The sequence below is a fragment of the Somniosus microcephalus genome, chromosome 4 (assembly GCF_052327205.1).
Source record: "Somniosus microcephalus isolate GS21.2 chromosome 4, FLI_Smic_1.0, whole genome shotgun sequence".
Taxonomy (NCBI): Eukaryota; Metazoa; Chordata; class Chondrichthyes; order Squaliformes; family Somniosidae; genus Somniosus; species Somniosus microcephalus.
The window spans coordinates 11,170,056-11,184,734 of record NC_140990.1 but is presented as its reverse complement, the minus strand read 5'-3'; the positions used below and the strand labels follow the sequence as shown (position 1 = coordinate 11,184,734).

At 50.5% G+C, this 14,679-nt stretch overlaps 1 protein-coding gene and 1 pseudogene across 2 annotated transcripts in view; both read left to right on the top strand.

Moving 5' to 3' along the window:
* LOC147118293 (ferritin heavy chain, oocyte isoform-like) overlaps positions 1 to 3,222 on the top strand; it is a 103,112-nt pseudogene extending 99,890 nt beyond the window's left edge.
* Positions 1 to 14,679, top strand: part of LOC147118291 (uncharacterized) — a 277,499-nt gene that overhangs the window by 203,057 nt on the left and 59,763 nt on the right. The window lies entirely within an intron of this gene.

Sequence of the window (14,679 nt, the reverse complement as noted above, 5' to 3'; positions counted from 1 at the left end):
CACAGATTAAATACAGAGTAAAGCTCCCTCTACATTGTCCCATCAAACACTCCGAGGGCAGGTACAGCATGGGTTAGATACAGAGTAAAGCTTCCTGTACACTGTCCCATCAAACACTCCCAGTGCAGGTATAGCATGGGTTAGATAGAGAGTAAATCTCCCTCTACACTGTCCCATCAAACACTCCCAAGGCAGGTACAGCATGGGATAGATACAGAGTAAAGCTCCCTCTACACTGTCCCATCAAACACTCCCAGGGCAGGTACAGCACGGGTTAGATACAGAGTAAAGTTCCCTCTACACTGTCCCATCAAACACTCCCAGGGCAGGTACAGCACGGGTTAGATACAGAGTAAAGCTCACTCTACACTGTCCCATCAAACACTCCCAGGGCAGGTACAGCACGGGTTAGATACAGAGTAAAGCTCCCTCTGCACTGCCCCATCAAACACTCCCAGGGCAGGTACAGCACGGGTTAGATACAGAGTAAAGCTTCCTGTACACTTTCCCATCAAACACTTCCAGGGCAGGTACAGCATGGGTTAGATACAGAGTAAATCTCCCTCTACGCTGTCCCATCAAACACTCCCAGGGCAGGTACAGCATGGGTTAGATACAGAGTAAAACTCCCTCTACACTGTCCCATCAAACACTCCCAGGGCAGATACAGCACGGGTTAGATACAGAGTGAAGCTCACTCTACACTGTCACAGCAACACTCCCAGGGAAGGTACAGTACGGGTTAGATGCAGAGTAAAGCTCCCTCTACACTGTCCCATCAAACACTCCCAGGGCAGGTACAGCACGGGTTACATACAGAGCAAAGCTCCCTCTACACTGTCCCGTCAAACACTCCCAAGGCAGGTACAGCACGGGTTAGATACAGAGTAAAGCTCCCTCTACACTGTCCCGTCAAACACTCCCAGGGCAGGTACAGCCCGGGTTAGATACAGAGTGAAGCTCACACTGCAGTATCCCATCAAACACTCCCAGAGCAGGTACAGCACGGGTTAGATACAGAGTAAAGCTCCCTCTACACTGTCCCATCAAACACTCCCAGGGCAGGTACAGCATGGGTTAGATACAGAGTGTCAGCCATGGCTCAGGCGGCAGCACTCTCTCCTCTGAGTCAGAAGGTTGTGGGTTGAAGTCCCACTCCAGGGACTCGAGTGTAAAACTCTGTGCTGCCCCTCCAGTGCAGTGCTGAGGGAGTAAAGCCCAGTGCAGAGTAAAGTTCCCTCTGCACTGCTCCACTAACATGGCTGAGCCCCAAACTCAGAAGAGCGCCCTCTGCTGCATTCCACTTGTCTCAGCATCTGGTCCACCATTCCCAGAGGGCTGGTCGGTCAGTCGCCTTCCTTTCCCTGGATCAGGAGAAGGCATTCGACAGGGTGGATCACGAGTATCTCTTCCAGACTCTGCAAGCATTTGGGTTCGGGGCGCATTTTGCCGCCCGGATCCAACTTCTGTACGCCACCGCGGAGTGTCTGATTAAAGTTAACGGGTCTTTGACGGTGCCCCTTCGCTTCGGGAGGAGGGTGCGTCAGGGATGCCCCATGTTGTACGCCGTCTGCGTGGAGCCTTTCCTGCACCTCTTGCGGAAGAGTTTGACGGGACTGGCTCTGCAAGGGCCAGGTGTGGAGGTCATCCTCTCGGCTTACGCCGATGATGTGCTCCTCATGTTCACGGATCCCATGAACTTGCGGAGGATGTGAGAATGCCAGCAGATTTACTCGGACGCATCCTCCACCAGGATCAACTGGGAGAAATGCTCCGGGTTCCAGGTGGGTCAGTGGCAGGTGGACTCCCTGCCGGAGGAGTTCAGGCCCTTCGCCTGGAGCACAACGCATCTCCTCTACTTGGGAGTCTACCTCAGCCCCGCTGAGGGTGCCTGGCCGGCGAATTGGCAAGAGCTGGAGGCCAAAGTCACAGCTCACCTAGGACGCTGGACAGGACTGCTCCGAGTGTTGTCCTACAGGGGCCGAGCGCTGGTCATAAACCAGCTGGTGGCCACCATGTTGTGTTACCAGTTGGTCACCCGGTGCGGAGGGGAGCAGGCAGGTTGATGGACCTCCTCGTGGGACTGCTCCTGGGCCTGGTGAAAATAGTCATTAAGAGGTCCAGGCTGCGTGTGGTCGAGGGGGTCGTTCGGCCCGATTGCCTGCCTCTCTTCTGCGGCTATGTTCGCGCCCGGGTGGCCCTGGAGATGGAGCATGCAGTGTCTGCCGGCACACTTGAGGCCTTCCGCGATGGCTGGGCGCCGCAGGGACTGGAGTGCATCATCACCCCGGCCAACAATATCTTGATTTGATATTATATTAGTGTCTTGATTTGACTTGTTAGTTTTGTTTGATGTTTTCTTAAGTTACAGTTGGTTTGTTAATCAGCCAGTCAAAAGAGGAACAACTGCCTCGAGCCGTCTCAGCAAGGAGAGGGGAGGAGAGGATTGGTCACTCTCTGTGACCAGGAGGAAGAGGAGGAGCCAGAGAGACAGAGGGCAGAGTGGAGACCACCACTACTGTTGCTGTCACTGAGGTGCCAAGAGAGAGAGAAGAGGAGAGGAGAGAGAAAGACCAGGGGAAAGACCAGAGGGAAGCCAATTCCATCACTGCCTCTTCAAATGGCCTCCATTGCAGGAGAGTGAGAGGGGAGACAAAGAGAAACCAACAACATGTGTTTGGAAGGAGGGAGAGCCATTTGAAAAATCGACAGTCCTTCTCCTTTGGCCGGGATGACGTTGCCCTGCGTCACTTTGCCGAGTTCTTCGAGGAGCAGTCACATGAGGAACGGGAGCACGCTGAGAAACTGAGGAAGTTCCAGAATCGGCACGGAGGCCGAATCATCTTGGCGGCCATCAAGAAACCAGAGCAGGATGAGTGGAGCAATGGTCTGGAGGCGATGCCGAGAGCTCTGCAGATGGAGAAGAATGTCGACCAGAATCTGCTGGATCTGGACAAACTCTCCACTGGGAGTGCCGACCCTCACTTGTGTGACTTCCTGGAGACCCACTATTTGGATGAACAGGCGAAGATGATCAAGAGGCTTGGAGATCACATCACCAACTTGAAGAGACTGGGAACCCCCTGAGAATGGCCTGGGAGAGGACCTGTTTGACAAACTCACTCTGGGAGAGAGTGATTGAAGTGACTACTGGGATCAAGCTTATTGTGTTTAGTACTCGTGTTTATATAATTGTGTGTGAGACCCCTGCCTTGTAGGGAATGATGGCTTGTGACTTTGTACAAAGAGCTGAGACCTGTGCTCTGCAATGTCATTAACTGTAAATAAATTGTTCAATATTAATTTTAAAAAATGCCTGAGCCCCAAACTCAGAAGAGCGCCCTCTACTGCATTACACTTGTCTCAGCATCTGGTCCGGACCTGGTCGTTCCCCCTGCGTTTGTGGCCAAGATGCAGAAGAAGCTCATCGACTTCTTCTGGGACAAAAGGAAGCACTGGGTCTCTGCCGCGGTTCTGAGTCTCCCGCTTAGGGAGGGCGGTCAGGCGCTGGTGTGCCTTCGCACCCGGGCGGCGACTTTCCATCTTCAGATGCTGCAGAGATACCTGTACGTGGAGAATCCTCCGAGATGGTGTGCGCTGGTGACGTATTTCTTCCACCAGCTGCACGGCCTCAATTATGACACGCAGCTCCTGTTTGTGGAATTGGGCCATACGCGTGCCTACCTGCGGGAGCTGCCTGTCTTTTACCAGGAACTGCTATGGGTCTGGAACAGCATCGCCTCCAGGCGGAGTTCGCCCCAGTCAGGAGTGGCGGCTCTCCTTCGGGAGCCGCTGTTCAGGAATCCACACCTCCATGATCACGGGTTCGGGTGGCTGGCGGAGGGCAGGGCTGTGCCTGGCAAGGTAACCAGAGTTGGGGACCTGCTCGATGTTGGAGGAGCGGGCTGGATGGCGCCGGAGGAGCTGGCACAGCGTCTGTCCTGGGCCAAAGCCCGGCTCGCGTTCAAAGACATCAAGACGCTGAAAGTGGCACTGGGCCCCAACTCCACTAGGTGTATCGAGGAGGCTCAAGCACATGGGGTGATCCCGTCCGAACTGACCCCCGTTCAGATGGAATTCCTCATCAGTGCACGGCCCTAAAACCCCTCTCGGGAACCGGCGCCTCTCAACTTGAGCCATCTCAGGGAAATGCCCTCCGTGATGTTTAGTTCTGCGTGGAGGGGTTTCCTGTACGGGCTGCTCCTGCACACTCTCCACTTTGTCATCTTCGCCTGCTGTCCGGACACGCCTTGGCATGCCATCTTGCCATCCAGCAGAGGCAGAGGTCCCCAATGGAGGGCTCTCTGTGCGGGAGTCCTCCCTTTATCTATTGGGGACTTGGCCTGGAGGGTGTTGCATGGAGCAGTCCCGTGCAATAAGATTTTGGATAAGTTCACGGACTCCCAGGCCGCTTGCTATTTCTGCGGCCTGGAGGAGTCCGTGTTCCATATTTATGTGGAATGTGAAAGGTTGCAGCCCCTCTTTCACTATTTGAAGGGGCTGCTCCTCGATTTTTGGCTGCACCTCAGTCCCACGCTCCTGATCTTTGGTCACCCGGTGCGGTGGGGAGCGGGCAGGGTGGAGGACCTCCTCATAGAACTGCTCCTGGGCCTGGTGAAAGTGGCCATAAACAGGTCCAGGCAGCGGGCGGTCGAGGGGGTCCTTCGGCCCGATTGCCTGCCTCTCTTCTGCGGCCATGTTCATGCCCGGGTGGCCCTGGAGATGGAGCACGCGGTGTCTGCCGGCACACTTGAGACCTTCTGAGACCGGTGGGCGCTGCGGGGACTGGAGTGCATTGTCACCCTGGCCGGGGTGAATTTAATTTAATTTGATAAGTTTCAATAAATTAATTTAATTTTTTAAGTTTCATTACAGTCCACTTGTTCGGCCGGGAGAGCGAGAGGCTCCGCTCGGCGATGCAGAGAGCCCTGCAGATGGAGAAGAATGTCAACCAGAGTCTGCTGGATCTGCACAAACCCTCCAGTGGGAGCACCAACCCTCATGTGTGTGAATTCCTGGAGACCCATTATCCGGATGAACAAGTGAAGATGACCAAGAAGCTTGTAGAGACTGGGACCCCTGCCTTGTAGGCCTGCGGGCTTGTGACTTTGTACAAAGAGCTGAGACCTGAGCTCTGTAAATGTTATTCACTGTCAATAAAATGTTCAATTTTACATTAAAATTTTTTTTTTAAAGATTATTTAAAGACAAATTTCCTCCAGTTTCACAGACAGCCTTTGTCACTGCAATAATTTCTTAAATGTTTAATCATTAAATCAAAAGCATCAAAAAGGAAGAGAGTAGCAAAAGTAAAGAAAGACTTGCATTTCTATAGCACCATTCACGACCACTGGACATCTCAAAGCACTTTACTTTTTGAAGTGTAGTCACTGTTGTAATGTGGGAAGTGCAGCAGCCAATTTTCACTCAGCAAGCTCCCACAAACAGCAATGTGATAATGACCAGATAATCTGTTTTTGTTATGTTGGTTGAGGGATAAATATTGGCCAGGACAATGGGGAGAACTCCCCTGCTCTTCTTCAAAATACTGCCATGGGATCTTTTACATTCACCCGAGAGAGCAGACGGGGCCTCGGTTTAACGTCTCATCCGAAAGACGGCCCCTCCGACAGTGCCGCACTCCCTCAGCACTGCACTGGAGTGTCAGCCTAGCTTTATGTGCTCGAGTACCTGGAGTGGGACTTGAACCCCCAACCTTCTGACTCAGAGGCGAGTGATGCGCTATCAATTACTCATAAAAGACGGAGAGTTAGGAGAGTAACTAAAAGGCTTTTATTAACAAAGAGCAGAGCATGCCTCTTGTGGTTGACTGGTTTCCAAGAAGGCAGGGGGCTGCAGAGCAGTCACCTTTATACCTGGGCCTGTGGGTGGAGCCAGGGCGGAGCCAGCAGGGGCATGCTGAGGCATGCATAGATACAACAGTGTGCAACAACAACAACGGTGAACAACAATAACAGTGGTTTACCACATTCACCCCTTGTTTAAAATTGAGTTCGGCGGGGTGAAGTGTACTAAAGTTTCGTGTAAGTAAGTCTATCAGGTGGCCTTGTATGCCATCCTGATCATCGTGGTGGCGGCGGTGATGGTGCAACATCCAACGTTGAATGTGGCGTCTCATTGAGTGGTTGGGTGGTCAATGACGGGTCCTGGGGCTGCGGCATGCCGTCTACCGGGGTTGGGTTGTGGGTAGTGGTGGATGGCAATGGTAGTGTTTCAGGGGCACCCGAAGGTGCGAGGTCTCGTATGGAGACTGTGTCCTCCCGCAATGGTGGTGTTTCAGGGGCACCCGAAGGTGCGAGGTCTCGTATGGAGACTGTGTCCTCCCGCCCGTCCGGGTACGCCACGTAAGCATACTGGGGGTTGGCGTGGAGGAGGCTCACCCTCTCGACCAGGGGGTCCATTTTATGGGACCTCACGTGCTTCCGCATTAGGACAGGTCCTGGAGACGTCAGCCATGTCGGTAGCGAGGTCCCCGATGTGGACTTCCTGGGGAAAGTGAACATTTTTTCATGGGGGGTGGCATTGGTGGCCGTACAAAGCAGTGACCAAATGGAGTGGAGCGCTGCAGGGAGGACCTCCTGCCAGCGAGAGGTCGGAAGGCCCTTAGATTTTAAGTTTAAGAGGACGGCCTTCCAAACTGTCGCGTTCTCTCTTTCCACCTGACCGTTCCCCTGGGGGTTGTAGCTGGTGGTTCTGCTTGTAGCAATACCTCTCGTGAGCAGGTACTGACGGAGTTCGTCGCTCATAAAGGATGAGCCCCGGTTGCTATGGATATAGCTAGGGAAGCCGAACAAGGCGAAAAGGTCATTCAGACATTTAATGACCGTGGTACTGGTCATGTCTGGGCACGGGATGGCAAACGGGAAACGGGAGTACTCATCAATTATGTTGAGGAAGTACACGTTGCAGTCAGAGGAGGGGAGGGGTCCTTTAAAATCGACGCTCAGGCGCTCGAAGGGGCGAGTGGCCTTGATCAGGCTTGCTCTGTCTGGCCTATAAAAATGCGATTTGCACTCGGCACAGATTTGGCAGTTCCTGGTCATGGTCCTGGCCTCCTCGATGGAGTAGGGCAGGTTACGGGATTTGATGAAATGGAAGAACCTGGTGACCCCCGGGTGGCAGAGGTCATTGTGGAGGGTCTGCAGTCTATCAACCTGCGCGTTGGCGCATGTACCACGTGATAGGGCATCTGGGGGCTCATTGAGTTTCCCAGGCCGGTACAAGATATCGTAATTGTAGGTGGAGAGTTCAATTCTCCACCTCAAGATCTTGTCGTTCTTGATTTTGCCCCTCTGATTATTATTAAACATAAAAGTGACTGAACGCTGGTCAGTGAGCAGGGTAAATAGTTTTCCGGCCAGGTAATGCCACCAATGTCGCACCGCTTCCACAATGGCCTGGGCCTCCTTTTCGACAGAGGAGTGTCGAATCTCGGGGCCCTGGAGGGTCCTTGAGAAAAAGGCCACGGGTCTCCCCGCCTGGTTAAGGGTTGCAGCTAGGGCGAAGTCGGATGCGTCGCTCTCCACTTGGAAAGGGATGGACTCATCCACTGCGTGCATTGTGGCCTTCGCAATATCTTTTTTTATGAGAGTGAAGGCTGCACATGCCTCTGCTGTCAGGGGGAAGGAGGTGGACTTGATGAGGGGTCTGGCTTTGTCCGCATAGTTGGGCACCCACTGAGCATAGTAAGAGAAAAACCCTAGGCATCTCTTCAGTGCTTTTTGGCAGTGGGGGAGGGGGAGCTCCATAAGGGGGCGCATTCTGTCGGGGCCGGGGCCGATGACTCCGTTCTCCACTACGCAGCCAAGAATGGCGAGGCATGTGGTGCGAATCATACATTTGTCCTTGTTGTATGTTAGATTCAGCCGCTGGGCCATACGGAGGAATTTCTCTAGGTTAACGTCATGGTCCTGCTGGTCGTGGCCGCAGATGGTGACATTGTCTAGATAGGGGAAGGTGGCCTGCAGCGTGTTCTGGTCAACCATTCGGTCCATCTCCCTTTGGAAGACCGAAACCCCGTTGGTGACACCGAAGGGGACTCGGAGGAAGTGGTAGAGACGACCGTCAGCTTCAAAAGCTGTGTACTGGCGGTCCTCAGCCCTGATGGGGAGCTGGTGGTATGCCGACTTCAGATCAATCGTCGAGAACACCCGGTATTGTGCTACCTGATTGACCATGTCAGATATGCGGGGGAGTGGGTATGCATCTAACTGGGTGTAGCGATTGATCATCTGGCTGTAGTCAATAACTAGGCGCTGTTTTTCGCCAGTCTTCACTACCACCACTTGTGCTCGCCATGGGCTAGTGTTACCCTCAATAATCCCTTCCTTCAGGAGTCTTGCTACTTCGGATTTAATGAAGCTCCTATCCCCGGCACTGTACCGCCTGCTTTTGGTAGTGATGGGCTTACAGTCGCGGGTGAGGTTAGCGAACAAGGGGGGGGGGAGACTTTAAGCGTGGAGAGGCTGCAAATGGTGTGCGGCGGGCGATTTAAAAGCTGCTGGCTGCAGACTGTGAGTGGGGGGAGGGGTCCGCCGTACGCTAATGTGACACTTTTAAGGTGGCACTGAAAATCAAACCCCAGTAGAACGGCAGCGCAGAGATGGGGCAGGACAAGAAGTTTAAAATTTTTGTATTCCGTGCCCCTTACTAAAAGGGTCACTACACAGTAGCCACCGACATCTGCTGAATGGGATTTGGAAGCCATAGAGATCCGATGGCACATTGGCAGGACCGGGAGAGAGTAACTGTGCACCGTGTCGGGGTGGATAAAGCTCTCCGTGCTCCCGCTGTCAAAAAGGCAGGTAGTGGCGCGGCCATTTACCGTAATGTCCATCATGGACCTGGACAGTTGGTGAGGGAGAGATTGGTCCAGCATCACGGAGGCCAGCGTATGGTCGAGCGAGTCGCTGTGGTCATCAGACGGGGCGGTGGTTGAGTCCGAGTCACCCGTGATTGGAGTTGGAGGCGTCCAAGGTGGCGGACAAAATGGCTGCGCCCATGATCCCGATCCCCATGCGGCTGGAGGTGTCCAAGATGGCGGACAAGATGACTGCCCCCACGGTTCACACGCGGCGCTGCTGGCGTTAGCGGTTTTGCCTTTGCAGGCGCTGACGTAGTGTCCTTTCTTCCCGCAGCCAGAGCGGGTAGTGTTTTTTGCCGGGCAGCGTGCTCTGGGGTGTTTTGCCTGGCCACAAAAGTAACATTTTGGGCCCTTGGACATCGCTGCAGCAGTTGGTGCCGGGGGTCCCATGACCCAAGGTTGCGGTGTCCATGGTGCGGAGCAGTTAGGGGAGAATGCGTCCATATTCCGGTGGGCTGCGTCTAGCGAGAGCGCGAGGGACACTGCCTTCTTCAGGTCGATTTCGCCCTTCTCCAGCAGTCTCTGCCGGGAGTAGTCGGATTTGAGGCCGGAACGAAAGCATCTCGGATAAGTCCCTCCGCGTGTGTCGCGGCCGATACCTCTTTACAATCGCAGGCTCGGCCGAGTATCTGTAGTGCCCGTAGGAATGCCTCCAACGATTCCCCGGACTGCTGTTTGCAGGATCTCAGGAGGTGTCTGGCATAAACCGTATTTACCGGGCGTGTGTATTGTCCTTTTAGCAGATCGATAGCCGCCGTGTAGGTAGTCGCGTCCTGGATGAGCGTGTAGACTTGGTGGCCCACCTTGGAGGACAGGATTTTTAGTTTGTTTCCATCTAGTGTCACGGCTGAGGCTTCCAGGTAAGCTTCGAAGCAACGCAGCCATTGTGCGAACTTGGTAGACGAACCCGCCTCTTGAGAGTCTAGGTCCAGGCATGTTGGTCTGAGGGCATGCAGCAGCGCCTGCTGCTCAGCGTTTGGTGCCGTCGTTTCTTGCTGCTCAGCGTTTGGTGCCGACATTTTGTTTTTGTTAATAAAATTGATGCGCTATCAATTACTCATAAAAGACGGAGAGTTAGGAGAGTAACTAAAAGGCTTTTATTAACAAAGAACAGAGCATGCCTCTTGTGGTTGACTGATTTCCAAGAAGGCAGGGGGCTGCAGAGCAGTCACCTTTATACCTGGGCCTGTGGGTGGAGCCAGGGGCGGAGCCAGCAGGGGCATGCTGAGGCATGCATAGATACAACAGTGTGCAACAACAACAACGGTGAACAACAATAACAGTGGTTTACCACAGCGAGTGAGCTGCCCACTGAGCCACAGCTGACAACATTGGTCCCTTAGAGGTAGAGACAGGAGAAATTATTATGGGGAATAAGGAAATGGCAGAAACGATAAAACAAATATTTTGTATCTCTTCACAGTAGAAGACACAAAAGCATACCAAAGATGGTGGGGAACCGAGGGTTTAATGAGGGTGAGGAACTTAATGTAAAGTACTAGAGAAACTAATGGGACTAAAAGCCGACAAATCCCCTGGACCTGATGGCCTACATCCTAGGGTTCTAAAAGAGGTGGCTGAAGAAATAGTGGATGCATTGGTTTTGATCTTCCAAAATTCCTGAGATTCCCGAGATTCTAGAACGGTCCCAGCGGATTGGAAGATCACAAATGTAACACCGCTATTCAAGAAAGTAGGGAGAGAAAAAACAGGGAACGACAGGCCAGTTAGCCTGACATCAGTCGTTGGGAAAATGCTGGAATCCATTGTTACGGAAGTTGTATCAGGGCACTTAGAAAATCATAAAATGGTTAGGTTGAGTCAACATGGTTTTATGAAAGGGAAATCGTGTTTTACAAATTTATTAGAGTTATTTGAGAAAGTAACTAGCAGGGTATATAAAGTGGATGTAGTATATTTGGATTTCCATTTCCAAAAGGCATTCGACAAGGTGCCACATAAAAGATTATTACACAAGATTAGGGCTCACGGGGTTGGGGGTAATATAGTAGCATGGATAGAGGATTGGTTAATGGACAGAAAACAGAGAGTAGGGATAAACGGACCTTTTTCAGGTTGGCAGGCTGTAACTAGTGGGGTGCTGCAAGGATCTGTGTTGGGGCCTCAGCTATTTACAATCTACTAAAGACCTAGATGAAGGGACCGAGTGTAATCTATCCAAGTTTGCTGATGATAGAAAGGTAGGTGGGACAGTGAGCTGTGAGGAGAACAGAGTCTGCAAAGGGATATAGATAGACTGAGTGAGTGGGCAGTAAGGTGGCAGATGGAGTATAATGTAGGGAAATGTGAGGTTATTCACTTTGGTAGGAAGAATAGAAAAACAGAATATTTTTTAAATGGTGAGAAACTTTCAAATGTAGGTTTTCAGAGAGATTTGGGTGTCCTCGTGCAAGAAACACAGAAAGCTAGCATGCAGGTACAGCAAGCAATAAGGAAGGCAAATGGCATGTTGGCCTTTATTGCAAGAGGGTTGGAGTATAAGAGTAAGGAAGTCTTGCTACAATTGTACAGGGCCTTGGTGAGACCACACCTGGAGTACTGTGCACAGTTTTGGTCTCCTTATCTAAGGAAGGATATACTTGCCTTGGAGGTGATGCAACGAAGGTTCACTAGATTGATTCCTGGCATGAGAGGGCTGTCCTATAGAAACATAGAAGATAGGAGCAGGAGTAGGCCATTTGGCCCTTCGAGCCTGCTCCGCCATTTGAGATCATGGCTGATCATCCAAATTAAGTACCCTATCCCTGCCTTCTCCCCATATCCCTTGATCCCTTTAGCCTTAAGAAATATATCCAACTCTTTCTTGAATATATTTAATGAACTGGCCTCCACCGCCCTCTGTGGCAGAGAATTCCACAGGTTCACCACTCTCTGGGTGAAGAAATTCCTCCTCATCTGTGTCCTAAATGGCTTACCCCTTATCCTTAGACTATGACCCCTGGTTCTGGACTCCTCAGCCATCAGAAACATCCTTCCTGCATCTAGTCTGTCCAGGCCTGACAGAATTTTATAGGTTGCGATGAGATCCCCTCTCAAACTTCTAAACTCCAGTGAGTATAAGCCCAATCGACACAATCTCTCCTCATACGTCATTCTTGCCATCCCAGGTATCAGCCTGGTGAATCTTCGCTGCACTTCTTCCATGGCAAGAATGTCCTTCCTCAGATAAGGCGACCAAAACTGCACACAATACTCAAGGTGCGGTCTCACCAAGGCCCTGTACAACTGCAGCAAGACATCCTTGTTCCTGTATTCGAACCCTCTTGCTACGAAGGCCAACATACCATTTGCCTTCTTAACTGCCTGCTGCACCTGCATGCTTACCTTCAGCGACTGGTGCACAAGAACACCCAGGTCTCTTTGCACTTCCCCTTCTCCCAATCTATTGCCATTCAAAAAATAATCTGCCTTCCTGTTTTTGCCACCAAAGTGGATAACCTCAAATTTATCCACATTATAGTGCATTTGCCATATTTCTGCCCAATCACCCAACCTGTCCAAATCGTACTGGAGTTTCACGACATCCTCCTCACAGCATACCCTCCCAGCTTTGTGTCGTCTGCAAATTTGGAAATATCACATCCAATTCCTTCGTCCAGATCATTAATATATATTGTGAACAGCTGGGGTCCTAGGACCGGTCCTTGCGGTACCCCACTAGTCACTGCCTGCCACTCAGAAAATGACCAGTTTATTCCAACTATGATGAGAGATTGTGTAGAATCGGCCTATACTCTCTGGAGTTTAGAAGAATGGGAGGTGATCTCATTGAAATATACAAGATTCTGAAGGGGATTGACAGGGTAGATGCTGAGAGGTTGTTTCCCCTGGCTGGAGTGTCTAGGACTAGGGGGCATAGTCTCAGGATAAGGGGTCGGCCATTTAAGACTGAGATGAGGAAGAATTTCTTCACTCAGAGGGTTGTGAATCTTTGGAATTCTCTGCCCCAGAGGGCTGTGAATGCTGAGTCTTTGAGTATAATCAAGGCTGAGATAAATAGATTTTTGGACTCTGGGGGAATCAAGGGATATGGAGATCGGGCGGGAAAGTGGAGTTGAGGTCGATGATCAGCCATGATCTTATTGAATGGTGGAGCAGGCTTGAGGGGCCGTATGGCCCACTCCTGCTCCTATTTCTTATGGACTTTCAAAAGCCATTTGATAAAGTACCACACAAGAGACCTACTCGGAAAAGAGAAGCACATGGTATTAAAGGGCTGATGGTAATTTGGGTATATAATTGGCTGAGGGATAGGAGACAGTGAGCAGTGCTGAGGGATATTTTTCTGACTGGAGGGAAGTATGCAGTGAGTCCCCCAGGGGTCGGGATTAGGACCATCGCTTTTCTTGTTATATATAACTTACCTGGACTTGGGTATAGGTGTACAAGTTTGAAGTTTACAGATGATACAAAACTTGGCAACGTAGTAAATAGTGTGTTCTGGACCGATGGACTATTTTATGTGTGCAGATAGCACCCTCTGGTGGTGGTTATTGTGTTAGCAGTGTGTTTGTATGAAGCAGAGGTCATTTGACCTTTGTTCCTTTCTTCCTGTGTGAGGTCATTTGACCTTTGTTCCTTTCTTCCTGTGTGAGGTCATTTGACCTTTGTTCCTTTCTTCCTGTGAGAAGTCATTTGACCTTCATACCTTTCTTCCTGTGTAACACAGGAAGTAGAATTCCAGGAAGAACCTGGCAGTAATGGAGGATTCCATAAGGGTTTCACAATCCAATGTAATCTGATTTCATATGTTAGGCCAAGCGCAATATCTGTGAGTATCTTTGTTTCTTAGCATAATAGCAACGTTGTCAGAGTAGTATTTTGATAACACTATGTTTATAAAAGGTTAATATTTGATGGTTACAGAAGTGAGTCCAAATGTTAGTTAGTTATACAATTAGTCTATTCTACTGTTGTAAATATGTTTATATCTTATGTAATATCGAATGTATGGTACTCAGTTTATGTACAAAACATACTTTATCTTTGTTTACAGTTTCACAAAATTGTTCAAGTAAAGGCTTCAAACAGCAAACGGCTTCACGAAGAATTATTTTGAATAAGTGTTTAACTTGCTGGATAACTAGATAGGAGCACGTCTAGCGCGGCCAGTACATAGTGAGCATAGTAGTAGCAGACTTCAGAAGGACAGAGACAGACTGTGAAATGAGCAGACACAAGGCAGATGAAATTAAATGAGGATAAGTGTGAAGTGATGCACTTTGGGAGAAACAACAGGGAGAGGCCGTATAATCTAAATGGGACTATTTTGAGGGGGTGCAAGAGCAGAGGGACCTGGGGGTCCATATTCACAAATCTTTGAAAGTGCCACAGCAAGTTGGTGAGACGGTTCAGAAAGCGTGTGGGATACTTGGCTTTGCAAATAGTGCCATTGAATACAAAAACAAGGAAGTTACACTAAACCTTTACAAATCACTAGTGAGGAACATAGGACAGGAGGAGGCCATTCAGCCCCTCGAGCCTGTCCCACCATTCAATGAGATCATGGCTGATCTGTGATCTAACTCCATACACCCGCCTTTGCCCCATATCCCTTAATACCTTTGGGTAACAAAAACCTATCAATCTCAGATTTAAAATTAACAATTGATCTAGCATCAATTGCCATTTGTGGAAGGAAGTTCCAAACTTCTACCACCCTTTGTGTGTAGAAGTGTCTCCTAATTTCACTCCTGAAAGGTCTGGCTCTAATTTTTAGACTGTGCCCCTAATCCTAGACTGCCCAACCAGCGGAAATAGTTTCTCTCTATCCA